Source organism: Lissotriton helveticus, chromosome 3_2, assembly GCF_964261635.1.
Source record: "Lissotriton helveticus chromosome 3_2, aLisHel1.1, whole genome shotgun sequence".
Classification (NCBI taxonomy): domain Eukaryota; kingdom Metazoa; phylum Chordata; class Amphibia; order Caudata; family Salamandridae; genus Lissotriton; species Lissotriton helveticus.
Window position 1 is genome coordinate 339794884 of NC_136062.1, and position 19978 is coordinate 339814861.

Genomic DNA, 19978 nt, shown 5'->3' on the forward strand with positions numbered 1-19978 from the left:
GCCACTCCACCACCACGAGTGATGTTGCAAGTCACCTGTGCAAGCACACTGAGTCACCTTATACTTTTGACTATGTTTTCTTTCTTTTTTTCTCCTTAGATTACCCTCAACCTTGTTTAAGTACTTTACCTAATTACACATGGTAGGTAGGTTGCTCCAGTAACTACCACGGTATGTAGATAGTGTGTACGTTGGTCCTGATGAACTGCCATCTGATCTCATAGACATTTAGGCAAGAAACATGTTGACCGTTGCAGAGTAGCGATCTAGGATCTCAAACTAATTGTTTCAGACATAAGTCGCCACTCTATTCCTATTTTAATCAGGTGGGAGCCCTCTTTTTAAAATAGTAACCTGTTCTAATTCTAGCCTTCCTTACACTACATCTACACTAGCCTAGGCCCCTCACCCATACCTCACCAAATGGCAAGATACAAAAGATCTCTGCCAAAGAACTACGCATTTGGTGCCTGTCGGGTATTACACCGCCGACCCGACGAGGAGAAGACCTAATGATAAAACATGACACCTAGCTGGCTGGGTGTGTGAGAGTCCTAGTTCCGAAAGGAGGAATTCCCCTTCCTCCTTCTCCCTTGAGGGCTACATTGTCCCTACACGGAGTCTAGCACTGTTTGCCTCTCAGTACTCACCTCTATGGTGACCTCCTGAGGAACTGCATAGCCCTTTTGGTGTTGGATTACTCGGGCAAGTATGCTGGGCCTGACAAAAAGGCCCATTTAATCCCCTTTTTTGATGAATAATATATTCACTTCAGTGGTAAATTTGGATTTGATATTACTATTTAGGAAATGCCACTTTTAGAAAGTGAATATTTCTCTGTTCTCAACTTAGCTCTGTGTGCCTGCACTCTGTCTCCTATATTCCTCTGGGTTGGGTGAAAATTAAACCTGGTGTATTCCCTCTAGAGAGCCAAAAATACAGAGAGGGTGGCTGGGAAAGAGGACTAATCTGTATTCTGAAAACCTTCCTGGGCAGGAGGGGAGAGAAGCAGATGACACTGAATAGGCTGTGTCCTGCTCCCATACAAAGGATTGATTACCCAACACAGATAGCTTGGCAGACAGGGCTGGGGTGAAAGGGAACCTGTGCACTTCATAGAGCTTCTATGAAGTCACCTCCTATACCAAGGCACATTTGGGTATAAGTACTGGGGCTCTGACCCTACCAAATCAGTACACTGCCGGATCAGTGAAGAACCCTGCCAGGAGTAAGTAGTGCTGTGTTAAAAGGATTACCACAGTGCTTAACTTACTGTTTTAAGGAACTGTTTCACTGTTGTGCTGATCTGCCCCTGCTGCCTACTGATCTCATCCCTGCTGAAGACAAGGACTGGACCCATCTCCCTTGAACTCAGAGGGACTCCAAGGGGTTGCTGGCTTCCCTCCTGTTTTCTGAAGTCTCAAGGTCATATAAGATTTCTTGAATCTCTGCTGCTGCTGGACTCTTCCATCTGTGACTCATACGCTTTCCTGAGGTGTCCCTCTACTCCTGGGCCTCAGAAGTGGGTTTTTTGCAGATTTTCCTACATCAATGTCAATGTAGCAGTGGCCTTGAGCCTAGCATAACCGATGCATCTCCCTTCAATGCTGTTGCAGTGGTTGCTTGACGACGAGGGACAGAGGGGCTTGACAACGACGCAGTGCCTGCATCGTGCAGGGGTTCTTCATCAAAGCTTCCATCAACAGCGCGGATCAGTGCCGACAGTCATCTCCTACCATGGAATCAATGACAACATGGCACCTCATTTGATCCATCCAAGGACCCTAGCAGGACCTTTTTCTTCATCTTATATCCAGCCTGCCCTCTATCACAGTTGTCCTGAACTTTAGATTCACCCTGGTCTAGCGTGACCTCAAGTAACTTCTGACGCAATTGACTTCTGAGGACTATTTTGGTTTAAAAATTCATAACTCCGGTTCTACTTATTGGATTTTTGTTGTTTTGGTCTTCTCTATTTTTCTAAACCTGTGTGGTGCTTTCATTGTGCCAAGGTGTGACAATTGCAATATGTGTTTAAACACCTAAAAGAACTCAATATTTTATTGTTTTATTTGGTTTTATCTGCATGAACTCAGTCATATCTCATTGTACGTTCTGTTTTATATTGTAAATATTTTAATATTCAGCTAAGAAAATCACCAGTCCTGGATTGGTTCCCACCAGTGTTCTAGACTGGAAAATTATTCAGGATGAACTGGTTAGTCTTTTAACTATGCTTTTAAATATGGTTACTGAAATGAGGGATGTCTTAAGTTTGAAAAAACTCAGACTCTGAAGTTCCTGTAAGGCGATTGTAAAGCCCGATGTAGCAATGTTTAATTTTTTGAGTCTGTATTTGCGCCTCGCAAAATGAAATGTAATATTGGGCCAGTTGTACGACCATTACATTTCGTGGTTTGTACAATGCGATGTTTTGCGACTTGCAAATGGAATGTGCTAATGCGTCTCAGACACATTTAGCAATTCCCAATGGGGTCGCAAATGACCTGCCTCATCAATACTGATGAGGCAGGTAGCAATTTGCGACCCATTGGTTATAGGCTACAATCAGAGGGATGGTCGCCTGCTGAGGACAGGAGACCACCATGTCTGTGTTTGCTTTTTAAATAAAACGTGATGCATTTAAAATAAAAAATGTAGGTAGTGGTCCATGGGACCATTGCTTGTTCTTGAAAAATGTTTTTACTGCCAAACACAAAGGGGGAGGGATCCCCTAGAAACGTCTTCCCATTTGCGAGTAGCTTACTACCAATTTGAAATTGGTGGTAACTATGATTGTTTTGCGACTGCGTTTGGGGTCAGAAAACAATTGTGCGTTCCCCTTCGACTCACTATTAGAAAGGGACTCCCTTGGCATACCCCTTTCTAATACTTGCAAACTCTATTTTGTGAGTCGGAAAAAGGTTACCGATTTGCAAAATAGGGTTTGTACATGCTACAACCCTTTATAGCATCAACTCGGAGAAGACAGAGGTTCTCATCCTTGGACCCTCCCCCACTGCCTGGGACAGATACTGGTGGCCCCATGCCCTCAGAAACCCACCCACCATGACGGACCACGCCCAGAACCTCGGTATCATCCTAGACTCCTCTCTCACTTTAACCAGATCAACACTGTCGCCTCCACCTGCTTCAACTCCCTCTGCATCCTTGGCAGGACCCTCAAGTGGATCCCCCAAATGCAGAAAGACCGTCACTCACGCACTCATAACCAGCTGATTGGACTATGGCAACACCCTCTACGCCAGAACCAACAAAACCCTGCTACACAATCTCCAAACCATCCTGAACACTACAGCCAGACTCGTTCTCGGAACCCCATGACCCAAGCTCATGACCCAGCACCTACCAGACCTCCACTGGCTCCCCATTGCGAATAGAGTGACCTTCAAGCTACTCACCCATGCCTACAAATCCCTTCACAACATAAGACCCAAATACCTCAACAAAAGAGTCCCCTTCCACATATACAACAGTAAACTCCGCTCCGCCGACCTCGTCCTGGTAGAGACCCCACACAGCCACAGAACCAGAGCAGGTTGAAGAGCCTTCTCCTACATCACAGCAAAGATCTGGATCGAGCTCCCAGTCAGCATCCGATGCTCCCCCACTCTGAACACTTTCAGGAGAATGTAAGATGTTACAATGCACACATTTGCAACACATGCCTTTACAACGCAGTTTTTACATCGCAAAATTCTTTACAACGGATGGTTTTACATTGCATGCCATCTCAATGCATTTTCAGAAACTACCTTTACAACGCATTCCATTACAATGCATACCATTACAACACATACCATAAAAACGCATATTACTTTTAGGGGTACAGTAGGGTAAGTGTTGGATGGTTTAGGGGTACAAAATACTATTCCCCTCCAGTGAGTGCAACCGTAGGATAAGTTTTGGATAGTGTAGGGGCAACAATTACTATTCCCACTCCAGTGAGTGCAACAGTAGGGTAAGTGTTGGATAGTGTTTGGGTAAAAATTACTATTCCCCATTACTTACCTAATATTGCATTGTAATGGCATACGTTGTAATGACATGGGTTGTACTGACATTTGTTGTCGTGACATGCAATGTAATGGCTGCGATGTAATGGCATGCGATGTAAAGGATGTTGCGTTTTAATGACTGCATTGTAAAGGTAGTGCAATGTAATGACTGCTTTTAAAGGTTGTTTCCCCTTCAGGAAGTGCCTCAAGACCTGGCTCTTCGACTGATCCGGAGCTGCACCCCCTCCCCAGCGCCTTGAGACCCTCACAGGTGAGTAATAGGCTTTATATACCCCTGATTCTTTGATTGATTGATTGATTAATAGCATCACAAACAGCTTGATTTTCTATCGCGACCTCTAAAAACAGACATACCTCTGGCCCACTGTATCTCAGACACATGAACGATTCCCAAATGGTTCGCAAGGGGCCTGTCTCATCCATATTCCTGGGGCAGGCTGCATTTGTGACACATCTGTGAATGGGCATAACACAGCGATAGTGGCCTGCGGGAAACAGCAGACCGCCATGTCTCTGTTTGATTTTAAATAAAGCAACTTTAAAAAAAATGCAGCCCATTTTTCTCAAAGGGAAATGGGATGTGTCTCAAAAAGAAAATGTTTTCTCTACCATTCACAAAAGGGAAGGGGGTCCCCTGGGGGCAATCTTCATGTTGAGACTGGTTTACCACTCACTTTAAGTAAGTGGTTAACTGATTTGCAACCGCATTCTGGTCGCAAGCAATTGTTGATCTGCCTGGAACACTCTATTAGGAATGGACGCCTTTGGCGTGCCCCTTCCTAATAGTGACTCACAAACCCTAATTAGTGAGTCGGGAATGAGTTAAAGACGCGCAAAATAGGGTTTGTACATAGAAAAATGATTTTACTGGTTGCAAACGCCCCCGGTAAAATGCGTTGTACATCCGCCCCTCAGTTCTTTAGGTTTTTGCCAGGATTCTGGTCTCACATTTATGAAGTTTGGCATGGCTGGTTGATGTAGGTCAGTCAGGCTTCCGGAAAAAATGCCAAATATACAAGAATATCCGATAGTCTGCTCACCTTATAAAAAGTCTACTATGATGAGTATCCCAGTAATCGAGAAACTGCTCGATGCTGTAAAGGCATTCAATCCTGTCAGGTTGAGATTCATAAGATCGGTACAAACTATAGAAACCCAAGGATATACACATTCATGACAGTGAGACACAGAACATACAGTTAAACAGGGAACAAGGGCGGGGCTGTTCCTTGCCTCTGCTTTTATCTGCACTGTCAATAGAACTATAACCTATGCCTATAAGGCAAAATGCAAGAATTGTGAAAAATCATTTTGGTGTAAGCAGTACAAGATATGGCTATTAGTTGATGGTGTCCTATTGTCTTCCTTATAAGTCATTAGCAGTGCTTCTGTCTCAACTAGAACTTTTGGAACAAATCACAGAATTAATGTTCATTAAAGACACATCAGAAAATATGTAATCTGACCTTCTTGCAAGCACAGCGTGTGGAGTTACAAACTCTCTGTTTATTTTGATGCTTTGAGAAACCTGAATCAGTGTCACCAATTCCATAAAAAGTATTTGAAGCTAATTGTGCTTTACTCATGCAGCTATTTAGCCACAACTGAAATATTGGAAATTGTAAGTAATTGGGATACTAGTTGATAGGGGTGAGAGCCCCACTTTAAAAATAATTACAATCCTTGGCAAGTTGAACCACTAAAGTCACTAAATATACCTGTGCTTAACTCTCTTTCAGCTTGGCATAAAAGAAGTTAGGCTTAATTTAGAGGAAATATGAAAAGTATTTATGCAGCACTCAAGCAGTAATGAAGTGAAAACAGAACACAAGAACAATTCCAAACAAATTTAGAACAATGCAGGAAATGTTAATAAGTCAAATGACACCAAAACAACAAGCATCGAATATGTAGAACTAGAAACATGAATTTCAAAACTTTATAGTAGGGATAGCACAAAAAAGTACAAATCGTCACATTGCTGCTTTGGACTGGGTCAAAGTCAAACAGCCTGATTCATCAAGCTAAATTGCACTCGCAAAGGGCAAGATTCTCAGTATCTTGCCTTTTGCGAATGCAATTTTTGCATTTGGGATTCATCATCCCAAATGCAAAAATCGGTAATAGCGAATTCGCTAAATTGCGAGGAATTACATTTAAGGAATCTGTATTTGAGATTCCTTAAATGCAATTCATGAACCATTTTTAAATTGCGAATTCGCAATTTCGGGCCGCTATTTACCGCGAGGTCAAACCTCGTGGTAAATAGTGAAAACTTAGAAAAATGCTTTTAAATGCATTTTTCTAAGTTGCATGTTGCACACACATGCGCAACACCAATGTAAATTACATTTCAGGGGTGCTACAGGGTGTCCTTTGGACACCCCTAGCACCCTTGAAATCGCATCCTTATTTGCGATTAGCAAATTGCTAATCGCAAATAAGGAATAACTCCCCATTCATTCCTATGGGCCTTTAGGCCCATAGGAATGAATGGGGAGTTATTCCTTATTTGCGATTAGCAATTTGCTAATCGCAAATAAGGATTGTGTAGGAATCGCTATTTATTTAGCAATTCCTACATGAATCCTGTTTTGCAAGTCCTTAATAGCGATTCCTTATGAATCGCTATTAGGGGCTCGCAAAACGGGAGATGAATCAGGCTGCAAGATACAGCTTACCGCGGTGCAGTGCAAGTCATTTATAGGGACCAGACTCGTCCTGGTGGACTGTTTCCATTCTAAATTAGTTCTGTTTCATGAAAGAAGCTCTAATCCACTAGAATGTTAATTGGTCTGCCTGAAGGCTGGATTCGGAGAGAGGCTTGCAAAATGTGGGTTGCTGCAGTCGCTGTCCTTTGTCAGAAATTTTCATTGGCAGTAGGTGGTCATTACTGGTGCAATGAACTGGTTGATGGACTTCACATTTGCAGGAAATGCACGGAGGTTGCTGTTGATGTAAAATTCTCCGAGCAGCAAAGTCCTGGTCTATATCTGGGAAAGTCTTGTCAGCAGTCAGATTCAGTTTATTCATGAGTACACAGTTCTTTTTGATGTGACAAGCTCAGAGTCTCTGGTTACACGCCTTGAGTCCAGTTCTTGCTGTTTTAGGTTAGAGGAGTGCGCTTTATCACCAACCGGGGGTCACCACTTATGATTTAGAACTCACGCTAGCAGAGGCCAGCAGCAGGGTCCTGACAGGTCCAGTTGGTACTGGTCAACTGGGCCTCTGAAAGCTTGCTGTGTTCTTGCAGCTGAAACATGAGGTTAGCCAACGGACCCTTGGAGTCAAATCTGAGAAGCTGGGTTGAAAACAAGCAGATCCATATTTACTGCAGCCTTCCCAGAGCACAGCAACCCTTCTTTTGAGACCCCCTGGGTGCAGGAGTTTTCTGATGATAAGTTCTGTAGTTGCATTTTTTATTCTTAGTACCTGTCTGTGGGTGGGGTGGCCACCTCTTTATGTAACCCTTAATTGGTTCTGGCCAGTTTATCCCTTTCTTCTGGGCCCGGATCTAGTTTGGCTAGTGAAACAAAAGGCAGCTAGTTGCATTTGCCAGTGATAGGGCAGACATCTTATGAAATCATGAAGGGAACTCCTCCATGCCATCATGCTCGGGAAATGAACACCCCTTTTCACACTCAGGGTCACTTTGACACCCGTACATTTAACACCACAGGAGAGAGATTAAAAGTCATGTGCACCTGGACACTGGCAGAGATGCACATTTGGTTGAGGCAGAAAGATGTAAACTTTCTGAAAGTCGCATTTTCAAAATAATTTTTCTTTAGCTGATCTCAAACTGAAGTGATCATTTATTAAATATATGATTTACAGAAAAATAGGGTTTGAGATACAGTAAACCACACCTACCACTTCTAGTGACTTCCGAAAGGTGGGAGCGACCCTTGACCCTTCTTAGGCAGGTCGCTTCCCACACCGCACAGCACCACCTGTGTGTCCGACCCGCCAACCCACCCACCGGGAAAGAACCCAACTACCTCAGATGCATTCTTTTCAACACCCACTCAACCCGCAAACACGCCGTTGATCTCTGGTACCTACTCGACTCAATCTCCCCAGACGTCGCCTTCCTGACGGAGACCTGGCTGAACCCCTCCTCGGCACCCAACATCACCAACGGAGTAGGAGGAGGAATTGCCATCGTCCACAGGAACACTCACGACCAACACCAATGACATCCTCATCCTCGCCGAACACCTGCACTTCCAGAGCCACACCGATCCCAACACCACCCTCAGAGGAACCCTCGTCTACAGACCCCCCAAACCCCGGCCACAGTTCAGCGACTCCATTGCCGACTTCATCAGTACACACATCCTCGACTCCACAGACTACTTCCTCCTTGGGGACCTGAACTTCCACCTAGAGAACAACAACGACACCAACTCGACCACCCTGATCAACAACCACGCCAACCTCGGACTCAGACAACTCGTCACAACACCCACCCACTCCACCTGCCACACGCTTGACCCCAATTTTTCTCTGCATGCTCCCATGTCTCCTTCAACCACACCACCAAACTCCACTGGACCGACCATCCCTGCATCCACTTCTCCCTCTGGAAACCCACCAGCTAACCACCACCCTTGCCCGGATCACACCCGCCGACCCCACCTACCCCAACACCGCTGCCCACAACCTCAGACAGTGGTTCGACGACTGCGCCAACACCTTCGCCCCGATCAAGAAACCCTCCAACAGTCACAACAGAAAGAAAGCCAGCTGGTTCACTGAAGACCTCCAGGCCTCCAAGCAAATATGATGTAAACTAGAGAAGAAATGGCACTCTGAACGGACAGTGGACAGTGATGCAGCCCACAAGAACGCCACCCACAAACATCAACACCTCATCAGAGCTGCTAAAGAGCCTCCTTCAAATACCGCCTAGACAACAATGCACACAACAGCAAAGAGCTCATCAACATTGTGAAGGAACTTTCCAACCCCAGCTCAAACACCAACGACATCCCACCTTCGCAAGACCTGTGCGATGCCGTTGCCACCTTCTTCCATCGCAAGATCACAGACATCCATGACAGCTTCAATGCCACGACCGCCCCAACAACCACTGAGACCTCCGCCCCCACGGCCACCATCCACACTGACTCGGATCTCCATCAGACCCATCCCCACACCACATCTTCATTAAAGCCAGCACCACCATCGCACCCCTTAAAAATCTCCTTCGAGACAACAACCTTCCCGCAGAGCTGGAAGCACGCCGAAATCAACGCCTTACACAAAAAACCGTAGGCTGACCCCAAGGACCTCAATAACTTCCTGCCCATCTCCCTGCTCCTGTTTCCAGTGAAGGTCATTGAGAAGACTGTCAACAGACAACTGACCCGCTACCTCGAGGAGAACATCCCAGTCCATGTTCCAAAGCAACCACAGTACCGAGAGTGCCCTCATCGCCGCCACGGATGACATCAGGGCCCTACTAGACAATGGAAAAACAGCGGCCCTCATCATCCTGGATCTGTCATCTGCTTTCATCATGGTATGCCACCGCACCCTAAAGACACGGCGGCTCCACGACGCTGGGAACCAAGACAAGGCCCTTGACTGGGTCACCTCCTTCCTCTCCAGCAGAACCCAGAGTGTCCACCTTCCCCTTTCCGCTCCGAAGCCACCAAGATCATCTGTGGCGTACCCCAGGGCTCATCCCGCAGCCCAACACTGTTCAACATCTACATGGCACCACCCACCCACATCACCCAACTGTATGACCTCAACATGATCTCCTAGGTCGACGACACCCAGCTGATCCTCTCCCTCACCAAGGACCCCCACACCACCAAAACCAACCTCCATGAAGGAATGAAAGCCGTTGCCGAGTATATGAAGAACAGCCGACTAAAGCTCAACTCAGACAAGAGGGAAATCCTCATCCTCATCCTCAGATCCACCCCCTCGACCTGGGACGACTCCTGGTGGCCGACTGCACTGGGAACAGCTCCAACGCCCACCAAACATGCACGCAACCTAGGGTTCATCCTCGACTCTACCCTCTTCATGACAAAGCAGGTCAATGCCGTCTCATCCTCCTGCTTCAACACCCTTCGCATGCTCCACAAGGTCTACAGGTGGACCCCCACTGAAACAAGAACGGTCACCCAGACCCTCGTCAGCAGCAGGATGTACTACCTAAACGCCCTCTATGCAGGAGCCTCGGCCAAACTAATGAAATGACTTCAACGCATTCAGAACACCTCTGCACGCCTGATCCTCAACTTCCCTCGCCGCAGCCACATCACACCCCACCTAGGAGACCTGCACTGGACCCCATTAACAAGAAGATCACTTTCAAGCTCCTGACCCACACACACAAGGCACTCCACAACACCGCACCACCATACCTCAACAGAAGACTCAGCTTCTACACCCACAACCGCCAGCTCCGCTCAACCGACCTTGTCCTTGCCACAGTCCCCCTGCATCCGAAGAGCGACCTCCAGCGGGAGATCGTTCTCCCACGTCACTGCCAAGACCTGGTACACCCTTCCCATCCCCCTACGGCAGACCCAGGACCTGCTAACCCTCAGAAGACTCCTCAAGACCTGGCTATTCGAGTAGTAGCAGCTCCCCCCCCCAGTGCCTTGAGACCCTCACGGGTAAGTAGCACGCTTTACAAATGTTCTGATTGATAGATTGATTGATTGAAAGGTCAAACCCCTAACCTTCTTTTTAGACTTGGCATGTTTTTCCATGTTTCCCCTGAGTTTTTTGCTTTCTGACCTCCCTGGTTTTTACTCTGTTTTTGCTGAGGTGGTGTTTCTGAGCACTTTTCTCACTTCTGACTAGCGGTAAAGTGCAAGTGCTACCATGGTAAAATGTGTTATGGATTCTTGTTTCCATGATTAGCCTGTTTGATTTATGTGTCAGTCCCTAGTAACTTACACTTAGTGTGCCAGGGCCTGTGAATCAAACGCTATTAGTGGGCTGCAGCAAAGGATTGTGCCACCCACACAAACTGGCTGTAAATGTAACTCTGGCCTGCCATTTATTTATTTATTTATTTATAATTACATTTATCAAGCGCACAGCTACCCGGAGGTTTCCCGGCGCTAAGCAAACTGAGCAGAGTGAGGGAAACAGGGAGAGTCAGACCAGGAAGGTTAAAAATCAAAAAGCCAAGTTTTAATTCCTTTCCGGAATTTCAGAAAACAAAGTTCAGAGCGCAGAGATTGGGGTAAGGAGTTCCATAACGAAGGTGCCAGCAGGGAAAACGAGCGTCCTCCCATTTTGGCTCTGGTGACACGAGGGATCTTACATTTGTTCTGAGTGGAGGACCTAAGTGTACGGGGGGGGATGTATTGCTGAACCAAAACAGAAAGATAATGAGGGGCTCTACCTGTCATGATCTTGTGCATATAGCAGAGTGCTTTGAATTTAATTCTGCTCTCGATGCATAACCAGTGCAGTTTACGCCTATGCTGTGAGACCGAGGATCTCGCAGGGAGGTGACAGATAAGGCGGACTGCCATATTCTGTACCACCTGAAACCTCCTGGTCACCTCCTTGCCGGCACCGAGGAATAGGATATTCCCATAGTCCAGGCGTGAGGTGACAAGAGCCTGGACTACAGATCTCAGGGTGTCGGCAGGCAGCATCCACGTAATTTTCCTCAGCCACCTGATGATGGTGGTACAGGTGGCTGAAACTTTCACCGCGTGTTGTTTAAATGATAGCTGGTTATCAAAGATAACCCCTAGATTACGAGCAGACACGGTGGGAATAGGTAAAGGCCCCATCTCAGGTGGCCAATGTTGTGGGCCCCAGAGCGAGGTGTCTGAACCAAACAGGAGCAGTTCGGTCTTGTCCCCGTTTAATTTTAATTTGTGCTTCAGCATCCAATCTGATATTTGTTTCAGCCCAGATTGAAGAGAAGAAGAGGGAAGATTTTTATTGGTAGACAATGAGTAGATGACTTGAGTGTCATCAGCATAGGAATAAATTGTGAGACCAGCCTGTTCTGCTAAAAAAGCAAGGGGTCTCACATACAGGTTAAAGAAAAGGGGACTAAGGATAGACGATTGGGGAACACCGTGAGTGGAAGGGAATATGGATGAAACAGAGGAAGAAGAGAAAACTTGAAACGTGCGATCAGAAAGAAAATTAGCAATCCAGGCCAGGGCGGAACCTCCGACGCCAATAGCCTTCAGGGTGGACAACAAGATGGAATGGGAGACGGTGTCAAATGCGGCACTCAAATCAAGCAAGATGAGTGCCACCGTCTCCCCATTGTCCACCTGCCGTCTAATGGTCTCTGACACACCCAACAGAGTGGTCTCCGTAGAAAAACCAGCCCTGAACCCGGATTGAGAACCATGTAAAAAATTGGAGGTTTCAACATATGAATTAAGCAAAGAGTTAACATGTTTTTCCAAGATCTTGGAAAAACATGAAATCAAAGAAATGGGGCGAAAATTAGAAAGATTGTTGGGGTCAGCGTTAGCCTTTTTCAACAGTGGAACCACCATAGCGTGCTTCCAGTCACTAGGAACAATAGCTTCTGTTAGCGAGGCGTTCAGGACATCCAAAATAATAAGGAGTGAGGCTGAGTCCAGAGAGCTCAGAACTTGAGGGGGCATTGGATCAAGGGGGGAGCCAGATTTGATGTCATGCAAATACTTTTTTAAGAGCCCAGAAGAAATGGGGTCCCACACTTGAAGTGGGGGGATCACTGACTCAGAACAGGGCATGAGAATAGGGGGAACATTGCACAGATCTTGCGCAGAAGGAATGGAGGCTGCAGACATAGAGTTAAAAGTGTCGTAGATCCTATCAATTTTCGCAAGAAAGAAATTGGCTAAGGCATTGCACTGGACCGTGTTCAAGCAGGGGTCCTTAGGTACCGAGGACGCACCTGACAAGTCTTTAACTATTTTAAACAGGGCCTTCGGCCTATTTTGTGCTGTCAGTATGGTGCTGTTAGCAAAATTAGCTCTGGCGATGTCACAGGCCGAATGATAGGCTTTAAGGGCAGACTTATATTTTGCTTTGTGCTCCGGGTCATAGTTGGAGCGCCAAATACGTTCCAGCTTTTTGCAGTTGGATTTTTCTAGACGGAGGGAGTCAGTAAACCAAGGTGCCGGTGGATGGTAAATTTGTGCTTTATTTTTATGGATGGGAAGACACGCGTCCAGAGCAGTTATCAACCATGATCTAACAGCCGGAAGCTCTTTAATGGTCGTGCCGGAAACTGTGGGTTTTGAGTTGGCGAGAAAAGAATTTAATTTGTCTATATCTAGACGTTTCCAGTTCCTACTGGCATTATGGGGAAGACCGGGACTTAAGGAGTGGGATTCCCTCAATTTGATGGAAAAATTGACGATATAATGGTCAGACCAGAGGACCGGAATTGCAGATTGATAGACAATATCAGTAAGGTTAGATATAATGGGATCGAGAAGGTTGCCAGCCTTGTGAGTAGGGTCAGAATTATGAAGGTGAAGGTCGAGCGCTTCAAGATCCTGTAAAAGACGCTTAGAAATCGCGCAAGAAGCAGAGTTAAAATGAATATTTAGATCACCCACAATAATGAAGTTGGTTGATTGCAGTAAAAACGGAGCGATAAATTCAGGAAGTGAGGCAGCCCAGCCACTAGCAGATCCCGGTGGGCGGTAAATCAAGGAGCCAGTCAAGGTAAAATGAGGGGAGAGGGTCAGTTTAAATAACCCGGCTTCACAGTTAGGGAAATCGAGGTCTTCCCATTTACAAGAGAATTCTCTCTTGAAAATAATGGCGATTCCCCCGCCATCTTTAAGGACTCGGTTACGCCCTACATAGGTGTAGTCGAAGGGGAGAGCCATGGCGATGTCCGGACCAGAGCAGTCATTCAACCAAGTTTCCGTGACAAACACGGCAGCTGGACCAGCTGTCTCTAGAAGATCAAAAATATCTCTCTTGTGTTTCGAAAGGGAGCGGCAGTTAATGCTGATAAAACTCAGAGAAGTGCAAGAATTGTGCACAGTGGTAGGGAGAGTAGGCTTAGTGATGGGAATATTCCAAAAAGTAGAAGAGATACAGTCAGTGCTTGAATTGGAAGAATCCAAGGCAAGGAAACAGTGAGGGCATGTAATGGGCGCGTTTTGGCAGTTCAGAGCATGTGTGCAATCTGGGACTGCCATGTCGACTTAGCAAGTGCTCCCAATAGTCAGTCCCTACACCTTCCCTTTTCCACATGTTAGTCACCCCTAAGGGAGGCCCAAGGTATCCCTGTGGGCAGGGTACATTGTATATGATAGGTAGGACATGCCCTGGTGTGTGTGGCATGCCCTGATAGTGAATTACATCCAATTTCATTTTCCACTATAGCAAGGCTACCTGTTCCCATAGGCCAGAAAATGCAGTTTGATTATAACATCTTATAATCCTAACTGACCCAGGGAACAAGGTCGAAAAAAACGAGTTTATTATGACTGAACTCAGAATGTTAAAATACATCTTTTACTAGGAGTGATATTTACATTCAGTGTTTGAAAATACCACTTTTAGAAACTAGGTATTTTCTTGCCTAACCATCCAGTATGGCTCTTTTAATTTGTGTATTCCTAGTCTGGTTTGTGAGTGACAGGGGCCTTGACTCCAGCAGTCTGATGGGTCTGGGCTGGGCTGAATAGTCCCTGCATTTAATAGAGAGTCGGGGGAGGAGATTTCCTTTCACTTGTCTGAGCCTTCAAACAATAGAGAGTAGGGGGATGAGTTTTCATTTCAGCTACCCGGGCCAAGTCTGCTTTCAACAATGCTGTCTCCACCTCTTGCCAGGCAGCTGCACCGGGGAGGACAGTACTGGTTTGGGATGGGTATATACACTCTCTTTCTTCAGAGAACAGAGGTTTGGTGGTATAAATATTGGGGCCCGTACCCCAGAACTTTAGAACTCTTTTGAATCAAGAAGACTGCCAAGAAGAAGAGTTGTAGGAGCTGTGAGGAGGAACTACCACTTTGCTGTGTGCTTTGCTGTGTTGGCCTGCAGTGGCTGCTTCTGTCTTGGGCAGTGAAAGGACTTTACTGAACTTTCTGCAAACTACCTTGTGAGTTTCTCCAAGGGCTTGAGGTAGAGTTTGCCCCCTGTTCAAGAAGTCCCAGGAACAGCAAAGACTTCAAGCTCTTCTGCCCTCAGCACTGGGAACTGAGTGTTTTGTTGAGCAACAGAAGAAACAGCAACCCAACAACGTCGGCAACGCCGCTGCCAACTCTGTGTCCTGAAGGTACCGCAAAGGGCACCGCAGAGGGCACCGCCTCACTTCATGACGACACCTTGGTATCCCTGACGACGCTGTTCCATGCCGGAATCAACGCCGCTGCTTGCACCATGGTTTGAGGGCACCGCTCGTAAAGTTACGTGACGCACCTCCCTCATCCCGCACCGTAGCCTTGGCCTATCGACACCGGTGGAATCGACTCCAGTTTGTCAGCCGACAACAATGCTTCCGCAACATTTACGCAGCTTCTTGCACCACGACCTGCCAGCACTGTGACGAGCATAGCATCCACTTTGCACTGCGACCCTGGTCTCACCGATGACGCCATCTGACGCTGTTACAACGCCGCTGCTCGCACTGTGACCTGAGGGCACCGCACACCGCACCCATGCATTTCGCACTGCAGCACCCAACGCCTGCTGTTGTCTGCCGACGCCAGCGCTCCTGACTTTAACAAAGGGGAGTTCGATCTGCAATGCGTGTGACTTCAAGGGCCCGGACGACTCCTGCACCGACCTCTGGAACCGACGCCTGAGAACGCCGTGCTTTCGGAAGCTCAACGAGAGGTCGCGGATGGCCTGGATTTCTAAAGGGTACTCCTCGGTGGTCTTCCTGACACCGTAGCTGGCCCACAACACCACGGTCTGCCAGAAACATTTGGATTTGTTTGCTCCCAACCCCGTTATAGCCCCAGGCAGAGCTATCGACTTCAAGGAACTGTTTTTCAAGGTTATTTTGATAAGTAAGGATTTTTAAGTACTGTATTGTAGATTTTTATCGTTTTTGGTCTTGTCTTAAGTATATCAAAATAATGGATATTTTTCTAAACTTGTGTGGTGTCTTTTTGTAGTGCTTACACTGTATTACTGTTGGTAATGTGCAAATGCTTTACACACTGCCTCTAGAATACATGTGACTGCTCGTGCCAAGCTACCAAGGGGGTGAGCAGGAGTTATTTTAGGAGTGTAACTCCCTTATCCTGACTAGGAAGAAGGGTCCCTATTTGGACGAAGGTGCAAACCCTTGCCAAATAGAGACCCCCATTTCTAACACTTCCATAACAGAGTCACCTCCACACTAGATCAGGACAAAATGATCAGCATGCCCCCACCCCCAAGTTGTGTATGTAACCAATATCTTCAGCTGTTTTGCCAATTTCCACCTTAAACCTTGATTCGAACTTAATGCACAGACTCCATTTCATTTTTCTTAAAGCTATTCCTTTTATTCACATCTTCTCTTCTTATTCTAAAACCAATTCTTCAAAAGTAGCCAAAGAATTTTCAAAGCATTTTGTCTCTTACATGAGAACTTCTACAGGGCTCATTGAGTGGGTTTCTTGATATTAAGGGAAGCACTCATTGACCAGTCTGGTCTCTCATTGTATCCTGAGTTTGTCTTCCCTACGGATTTGATACTCTTATCCATATGCAGCGTGCTCCCATTACTAGCATCCAAGCAGTCGAGTGGCACAAATATTATTATTAAATATAATAAGGTAATCCAATGTTAGTCTATGGGAGGCCAGCCTTGCCACAGAGAACAATTATTTGTTTTTTACTGTCAGGACACGTCAGAAAAAAGGGCCTGATTTAGATCTTGGCGCGTTTTCAGTAGTTTCACCACTTGCCTACATGCCAGCACAATGGGCAAGTCCAAATTGGCTTGGTGCAAACCCACCAGCTTGGCATTGATGGAGAATTTTCAGCTGGCAATATAGTCCCCCTTGTGAATGAAGGCGCACTACTTACGCGGCGGTATACAGTCTGTCAATGCAGATGGCGGTCAGTCGGCACACATCTAAATACGGCGGGTGGGAATCTGTCACCTCGACGGAGTACTTGTAACTGCCTTGATGGAGCGAAGACAGGAGTCTTGCCAAGATCTAAATTAGGCCCTTAGTTACACATGTCCTACATTTCAAATACTATGCACCCTAAGTTGTTAGGGAATACCTTAGGGGGGGACTTATAAATATTGAAAAGGATATTTTAGGCCTGGCAAAAGATTTATTTTGCCAGGTCAAAATGGTAGTTTTAAAACGGTACTACAGCTGCAATGGCAACCATGAGACATGTTACAGTGCTATTTTAGTGGGTGGCACAATTAGTGTTGTAACCCAGTTGTATCATTTAATTCACAGGCCCTGGATACAATCAATACCATTTAGTAGGGACTTACAAGTAATGTATATGTGCAAATTAGGGGTGTACCAATTTTATCATCCTTGGAAGGGAAATCACAAGCTATTTACAACTGGTTAACCAGAGTAATGTGTGCAGAGTGCTACTGCCAACAAAAATGGGCTCAGAAATGATAGTGTATTGAAGTCAAAATTCTGGGGAAATCCCAGATATAAGATGGTAATTTCCAAATAAGGCCATTACCAATCTCAGGGCTGGGAAGAATATCACAATGAAAATGAACTTCCGGCCAAGACTGGGATACCAATTCCAGGCTTTAATGGAATTAATCCCCTGAGGATACTCATGCTCCTTCAGAAAAGAATGGGTGACTTTGTTTTGAGAGAGAAGGTGATCTAAAAAGATATAAAAGCCAGGGGTTGTAGGCAGTACATTTATAACTCTAACCAGTGTGGGGGAGTGCTTGACTTAGCCCTTTCTGCAGGGTTATCCACAAATGTTTTGCCTTCCTCTGCCAATTTCTTTCACCTTCTTTTGGTTGGTGTTAGGACTCTAGACATGTTACCATTGATTTCCAGTGCTAAAGTGCATTTGCTCTTCCCTTAAACATGGTTTCAATCAATAAATCAATCAGGGTTTGTAAAGCGTGCTACTCACCCGTGAAGGTCTCAAGGTGCGGAGGGGGTGGGGAGTGGGGTGGCTCCGGATCAGTCGAAGAGACAAGTCTTGAGGTCCTGCCTAAAGATGTGCAGGGTTGGGTGCGTCTGATGTTCACCAGTAGCTTGTTCCAGGCTTTGGCTGTGATGTAGGTAGAAGCTCTTCCGCCAGTCCAATGTTGTGGAAGGCTTTGTAGGTGTGGGTGAGGAGTTTGAAGGTGACTCTCTTCTTGACAGGGGGCCAGTGGAGGTCTTGTAGGTGTTGGGTCATGTGCTCATGCACAGTGTCCCGAGGACGAGTCTGGCTGCGGCGTTCTGGATGGTTTGGAGCCTGTGTAGAAGAGTCTTGTTGATTTCAGCTTAGAGGTCGTTGCCGTAGTCCAGCCTGCTAGTGATAAGTGCATGGGTGACGGTCCTTATGCAGTCGTGGGATCCACATGAAGGTCTTTCAGAGGATGCGAAGGCAATTGAAACTAGTGGAGGCATTGGCTTTGATCTGGCGGTTAATGGAGAGTGAAGAGTCAAGGATGATGCCGAGGTACCAAGCGTGGTCTGTGGGGTGGGCAGAGGGCCACCAGGTATTGTCCCAGGCGGATGTGCAGGGCCCGAAGATGAGGACCTTGGTCTTCTCTAAGTTTAGCTTCAGGCAGATGTGCTTCATCCAGGCTGCCACGTCTTCCATACCGTCCTGGAAACGGAGTCTGGTGTCATTGGGATTCTTTGTGAGTGAGAGGATGAGCTGGGTGTTGTCGGCGTAGGATACAATGCTGAGCCCATGTTGTCTGGCGATGGCAGCAAGGGGGTCCATGTCGATGTGGAAGAGCATGGGGCTGAGTGATTATCCCTGTGGAACTCTGCAGTTGATTTCGGTGGGTTTGGAGATGAAGGGAGGGAGTCGCATCCTCTGGGTTCTGCCGGAGAGGAAGGACTGGATCAAGGCTAGGGTTGCTCCCTGTATCCCTGCATCGTGCAGTCTGGCCACGAGAGTTCGATGAGACACGTTGTTGAAGGCTCCAGAGGGGTCTACAAGGATGAGGGCTGCGGTGTGTCCCTGGTTGAGTAGCGTGCGGATGTCATCAGTGGCAGCAAGGATGGTGGTCTCTGTGCTGTGGTTGCTGCAGAATCCAGATTGGGAGGCGTCTAGGATGGAGTTATCTTCTATGAAGGTGGTCATCTGGGCATTCACTGGTCGCTCGGTGACTTTGACCTCAAAGGGGAGGGGAGAGATGGGCCAGTAGTTTTTCAGGTCCATTGGGTCAGCCGATGGTTTCTTGGGAAGGAGTTTTACATCCGCTCATTTCCAGTCATCTGGGCAGATGCCTGAGCTGAGGGAGGCTTTGATGGTGTATCCTAGTTCGGGTGCGATGGCGGCTCTGTGGCAGATGTGCAGAGGGCAGGGGTCGGTTGGGGCTCCTGAGTGGGTTTTCTTCATGGTCGTTGTGATGATTTCAATGGTAGCGGGATCCCAGACTGTAATGGTCTGCTTATCGTCGGTGGTGGTTAGGGGGTCTTGTCGTAGGTTCGCTGAAGTTTTCGTAGAGCACCTTAATCTTAAGGTGGAAGTAGGAACTGAGTTTGTCGCAAAGTTCCTGGGAAGGAGTGATGTCTGTGGCTTCACAGGTGGGTTTTGCGAACTGCTGTTTGACCTTGAACAGTTCCTTGGTATTGGTCACGTTGGTCTGGATTTTGTCCCTTATGAAGGTCCGTTTGGTGTCTCTTATGCGCTGGTGGTTTTCCTTTAGGGTTTTCTTGTGGTCGTTCCATGCTTTTGTGGTTTTCAGGTTTCGCCAGGTCTTTTATAGGCGTCTAAAGGAGCGTCTGGCAACTTGGAATTCTGTGGTGAACCAGGCGGTTTTCTGCAGGCGTTGGTTGGCGGGGTGGAGGGGTGGAGGGGTGCAAGT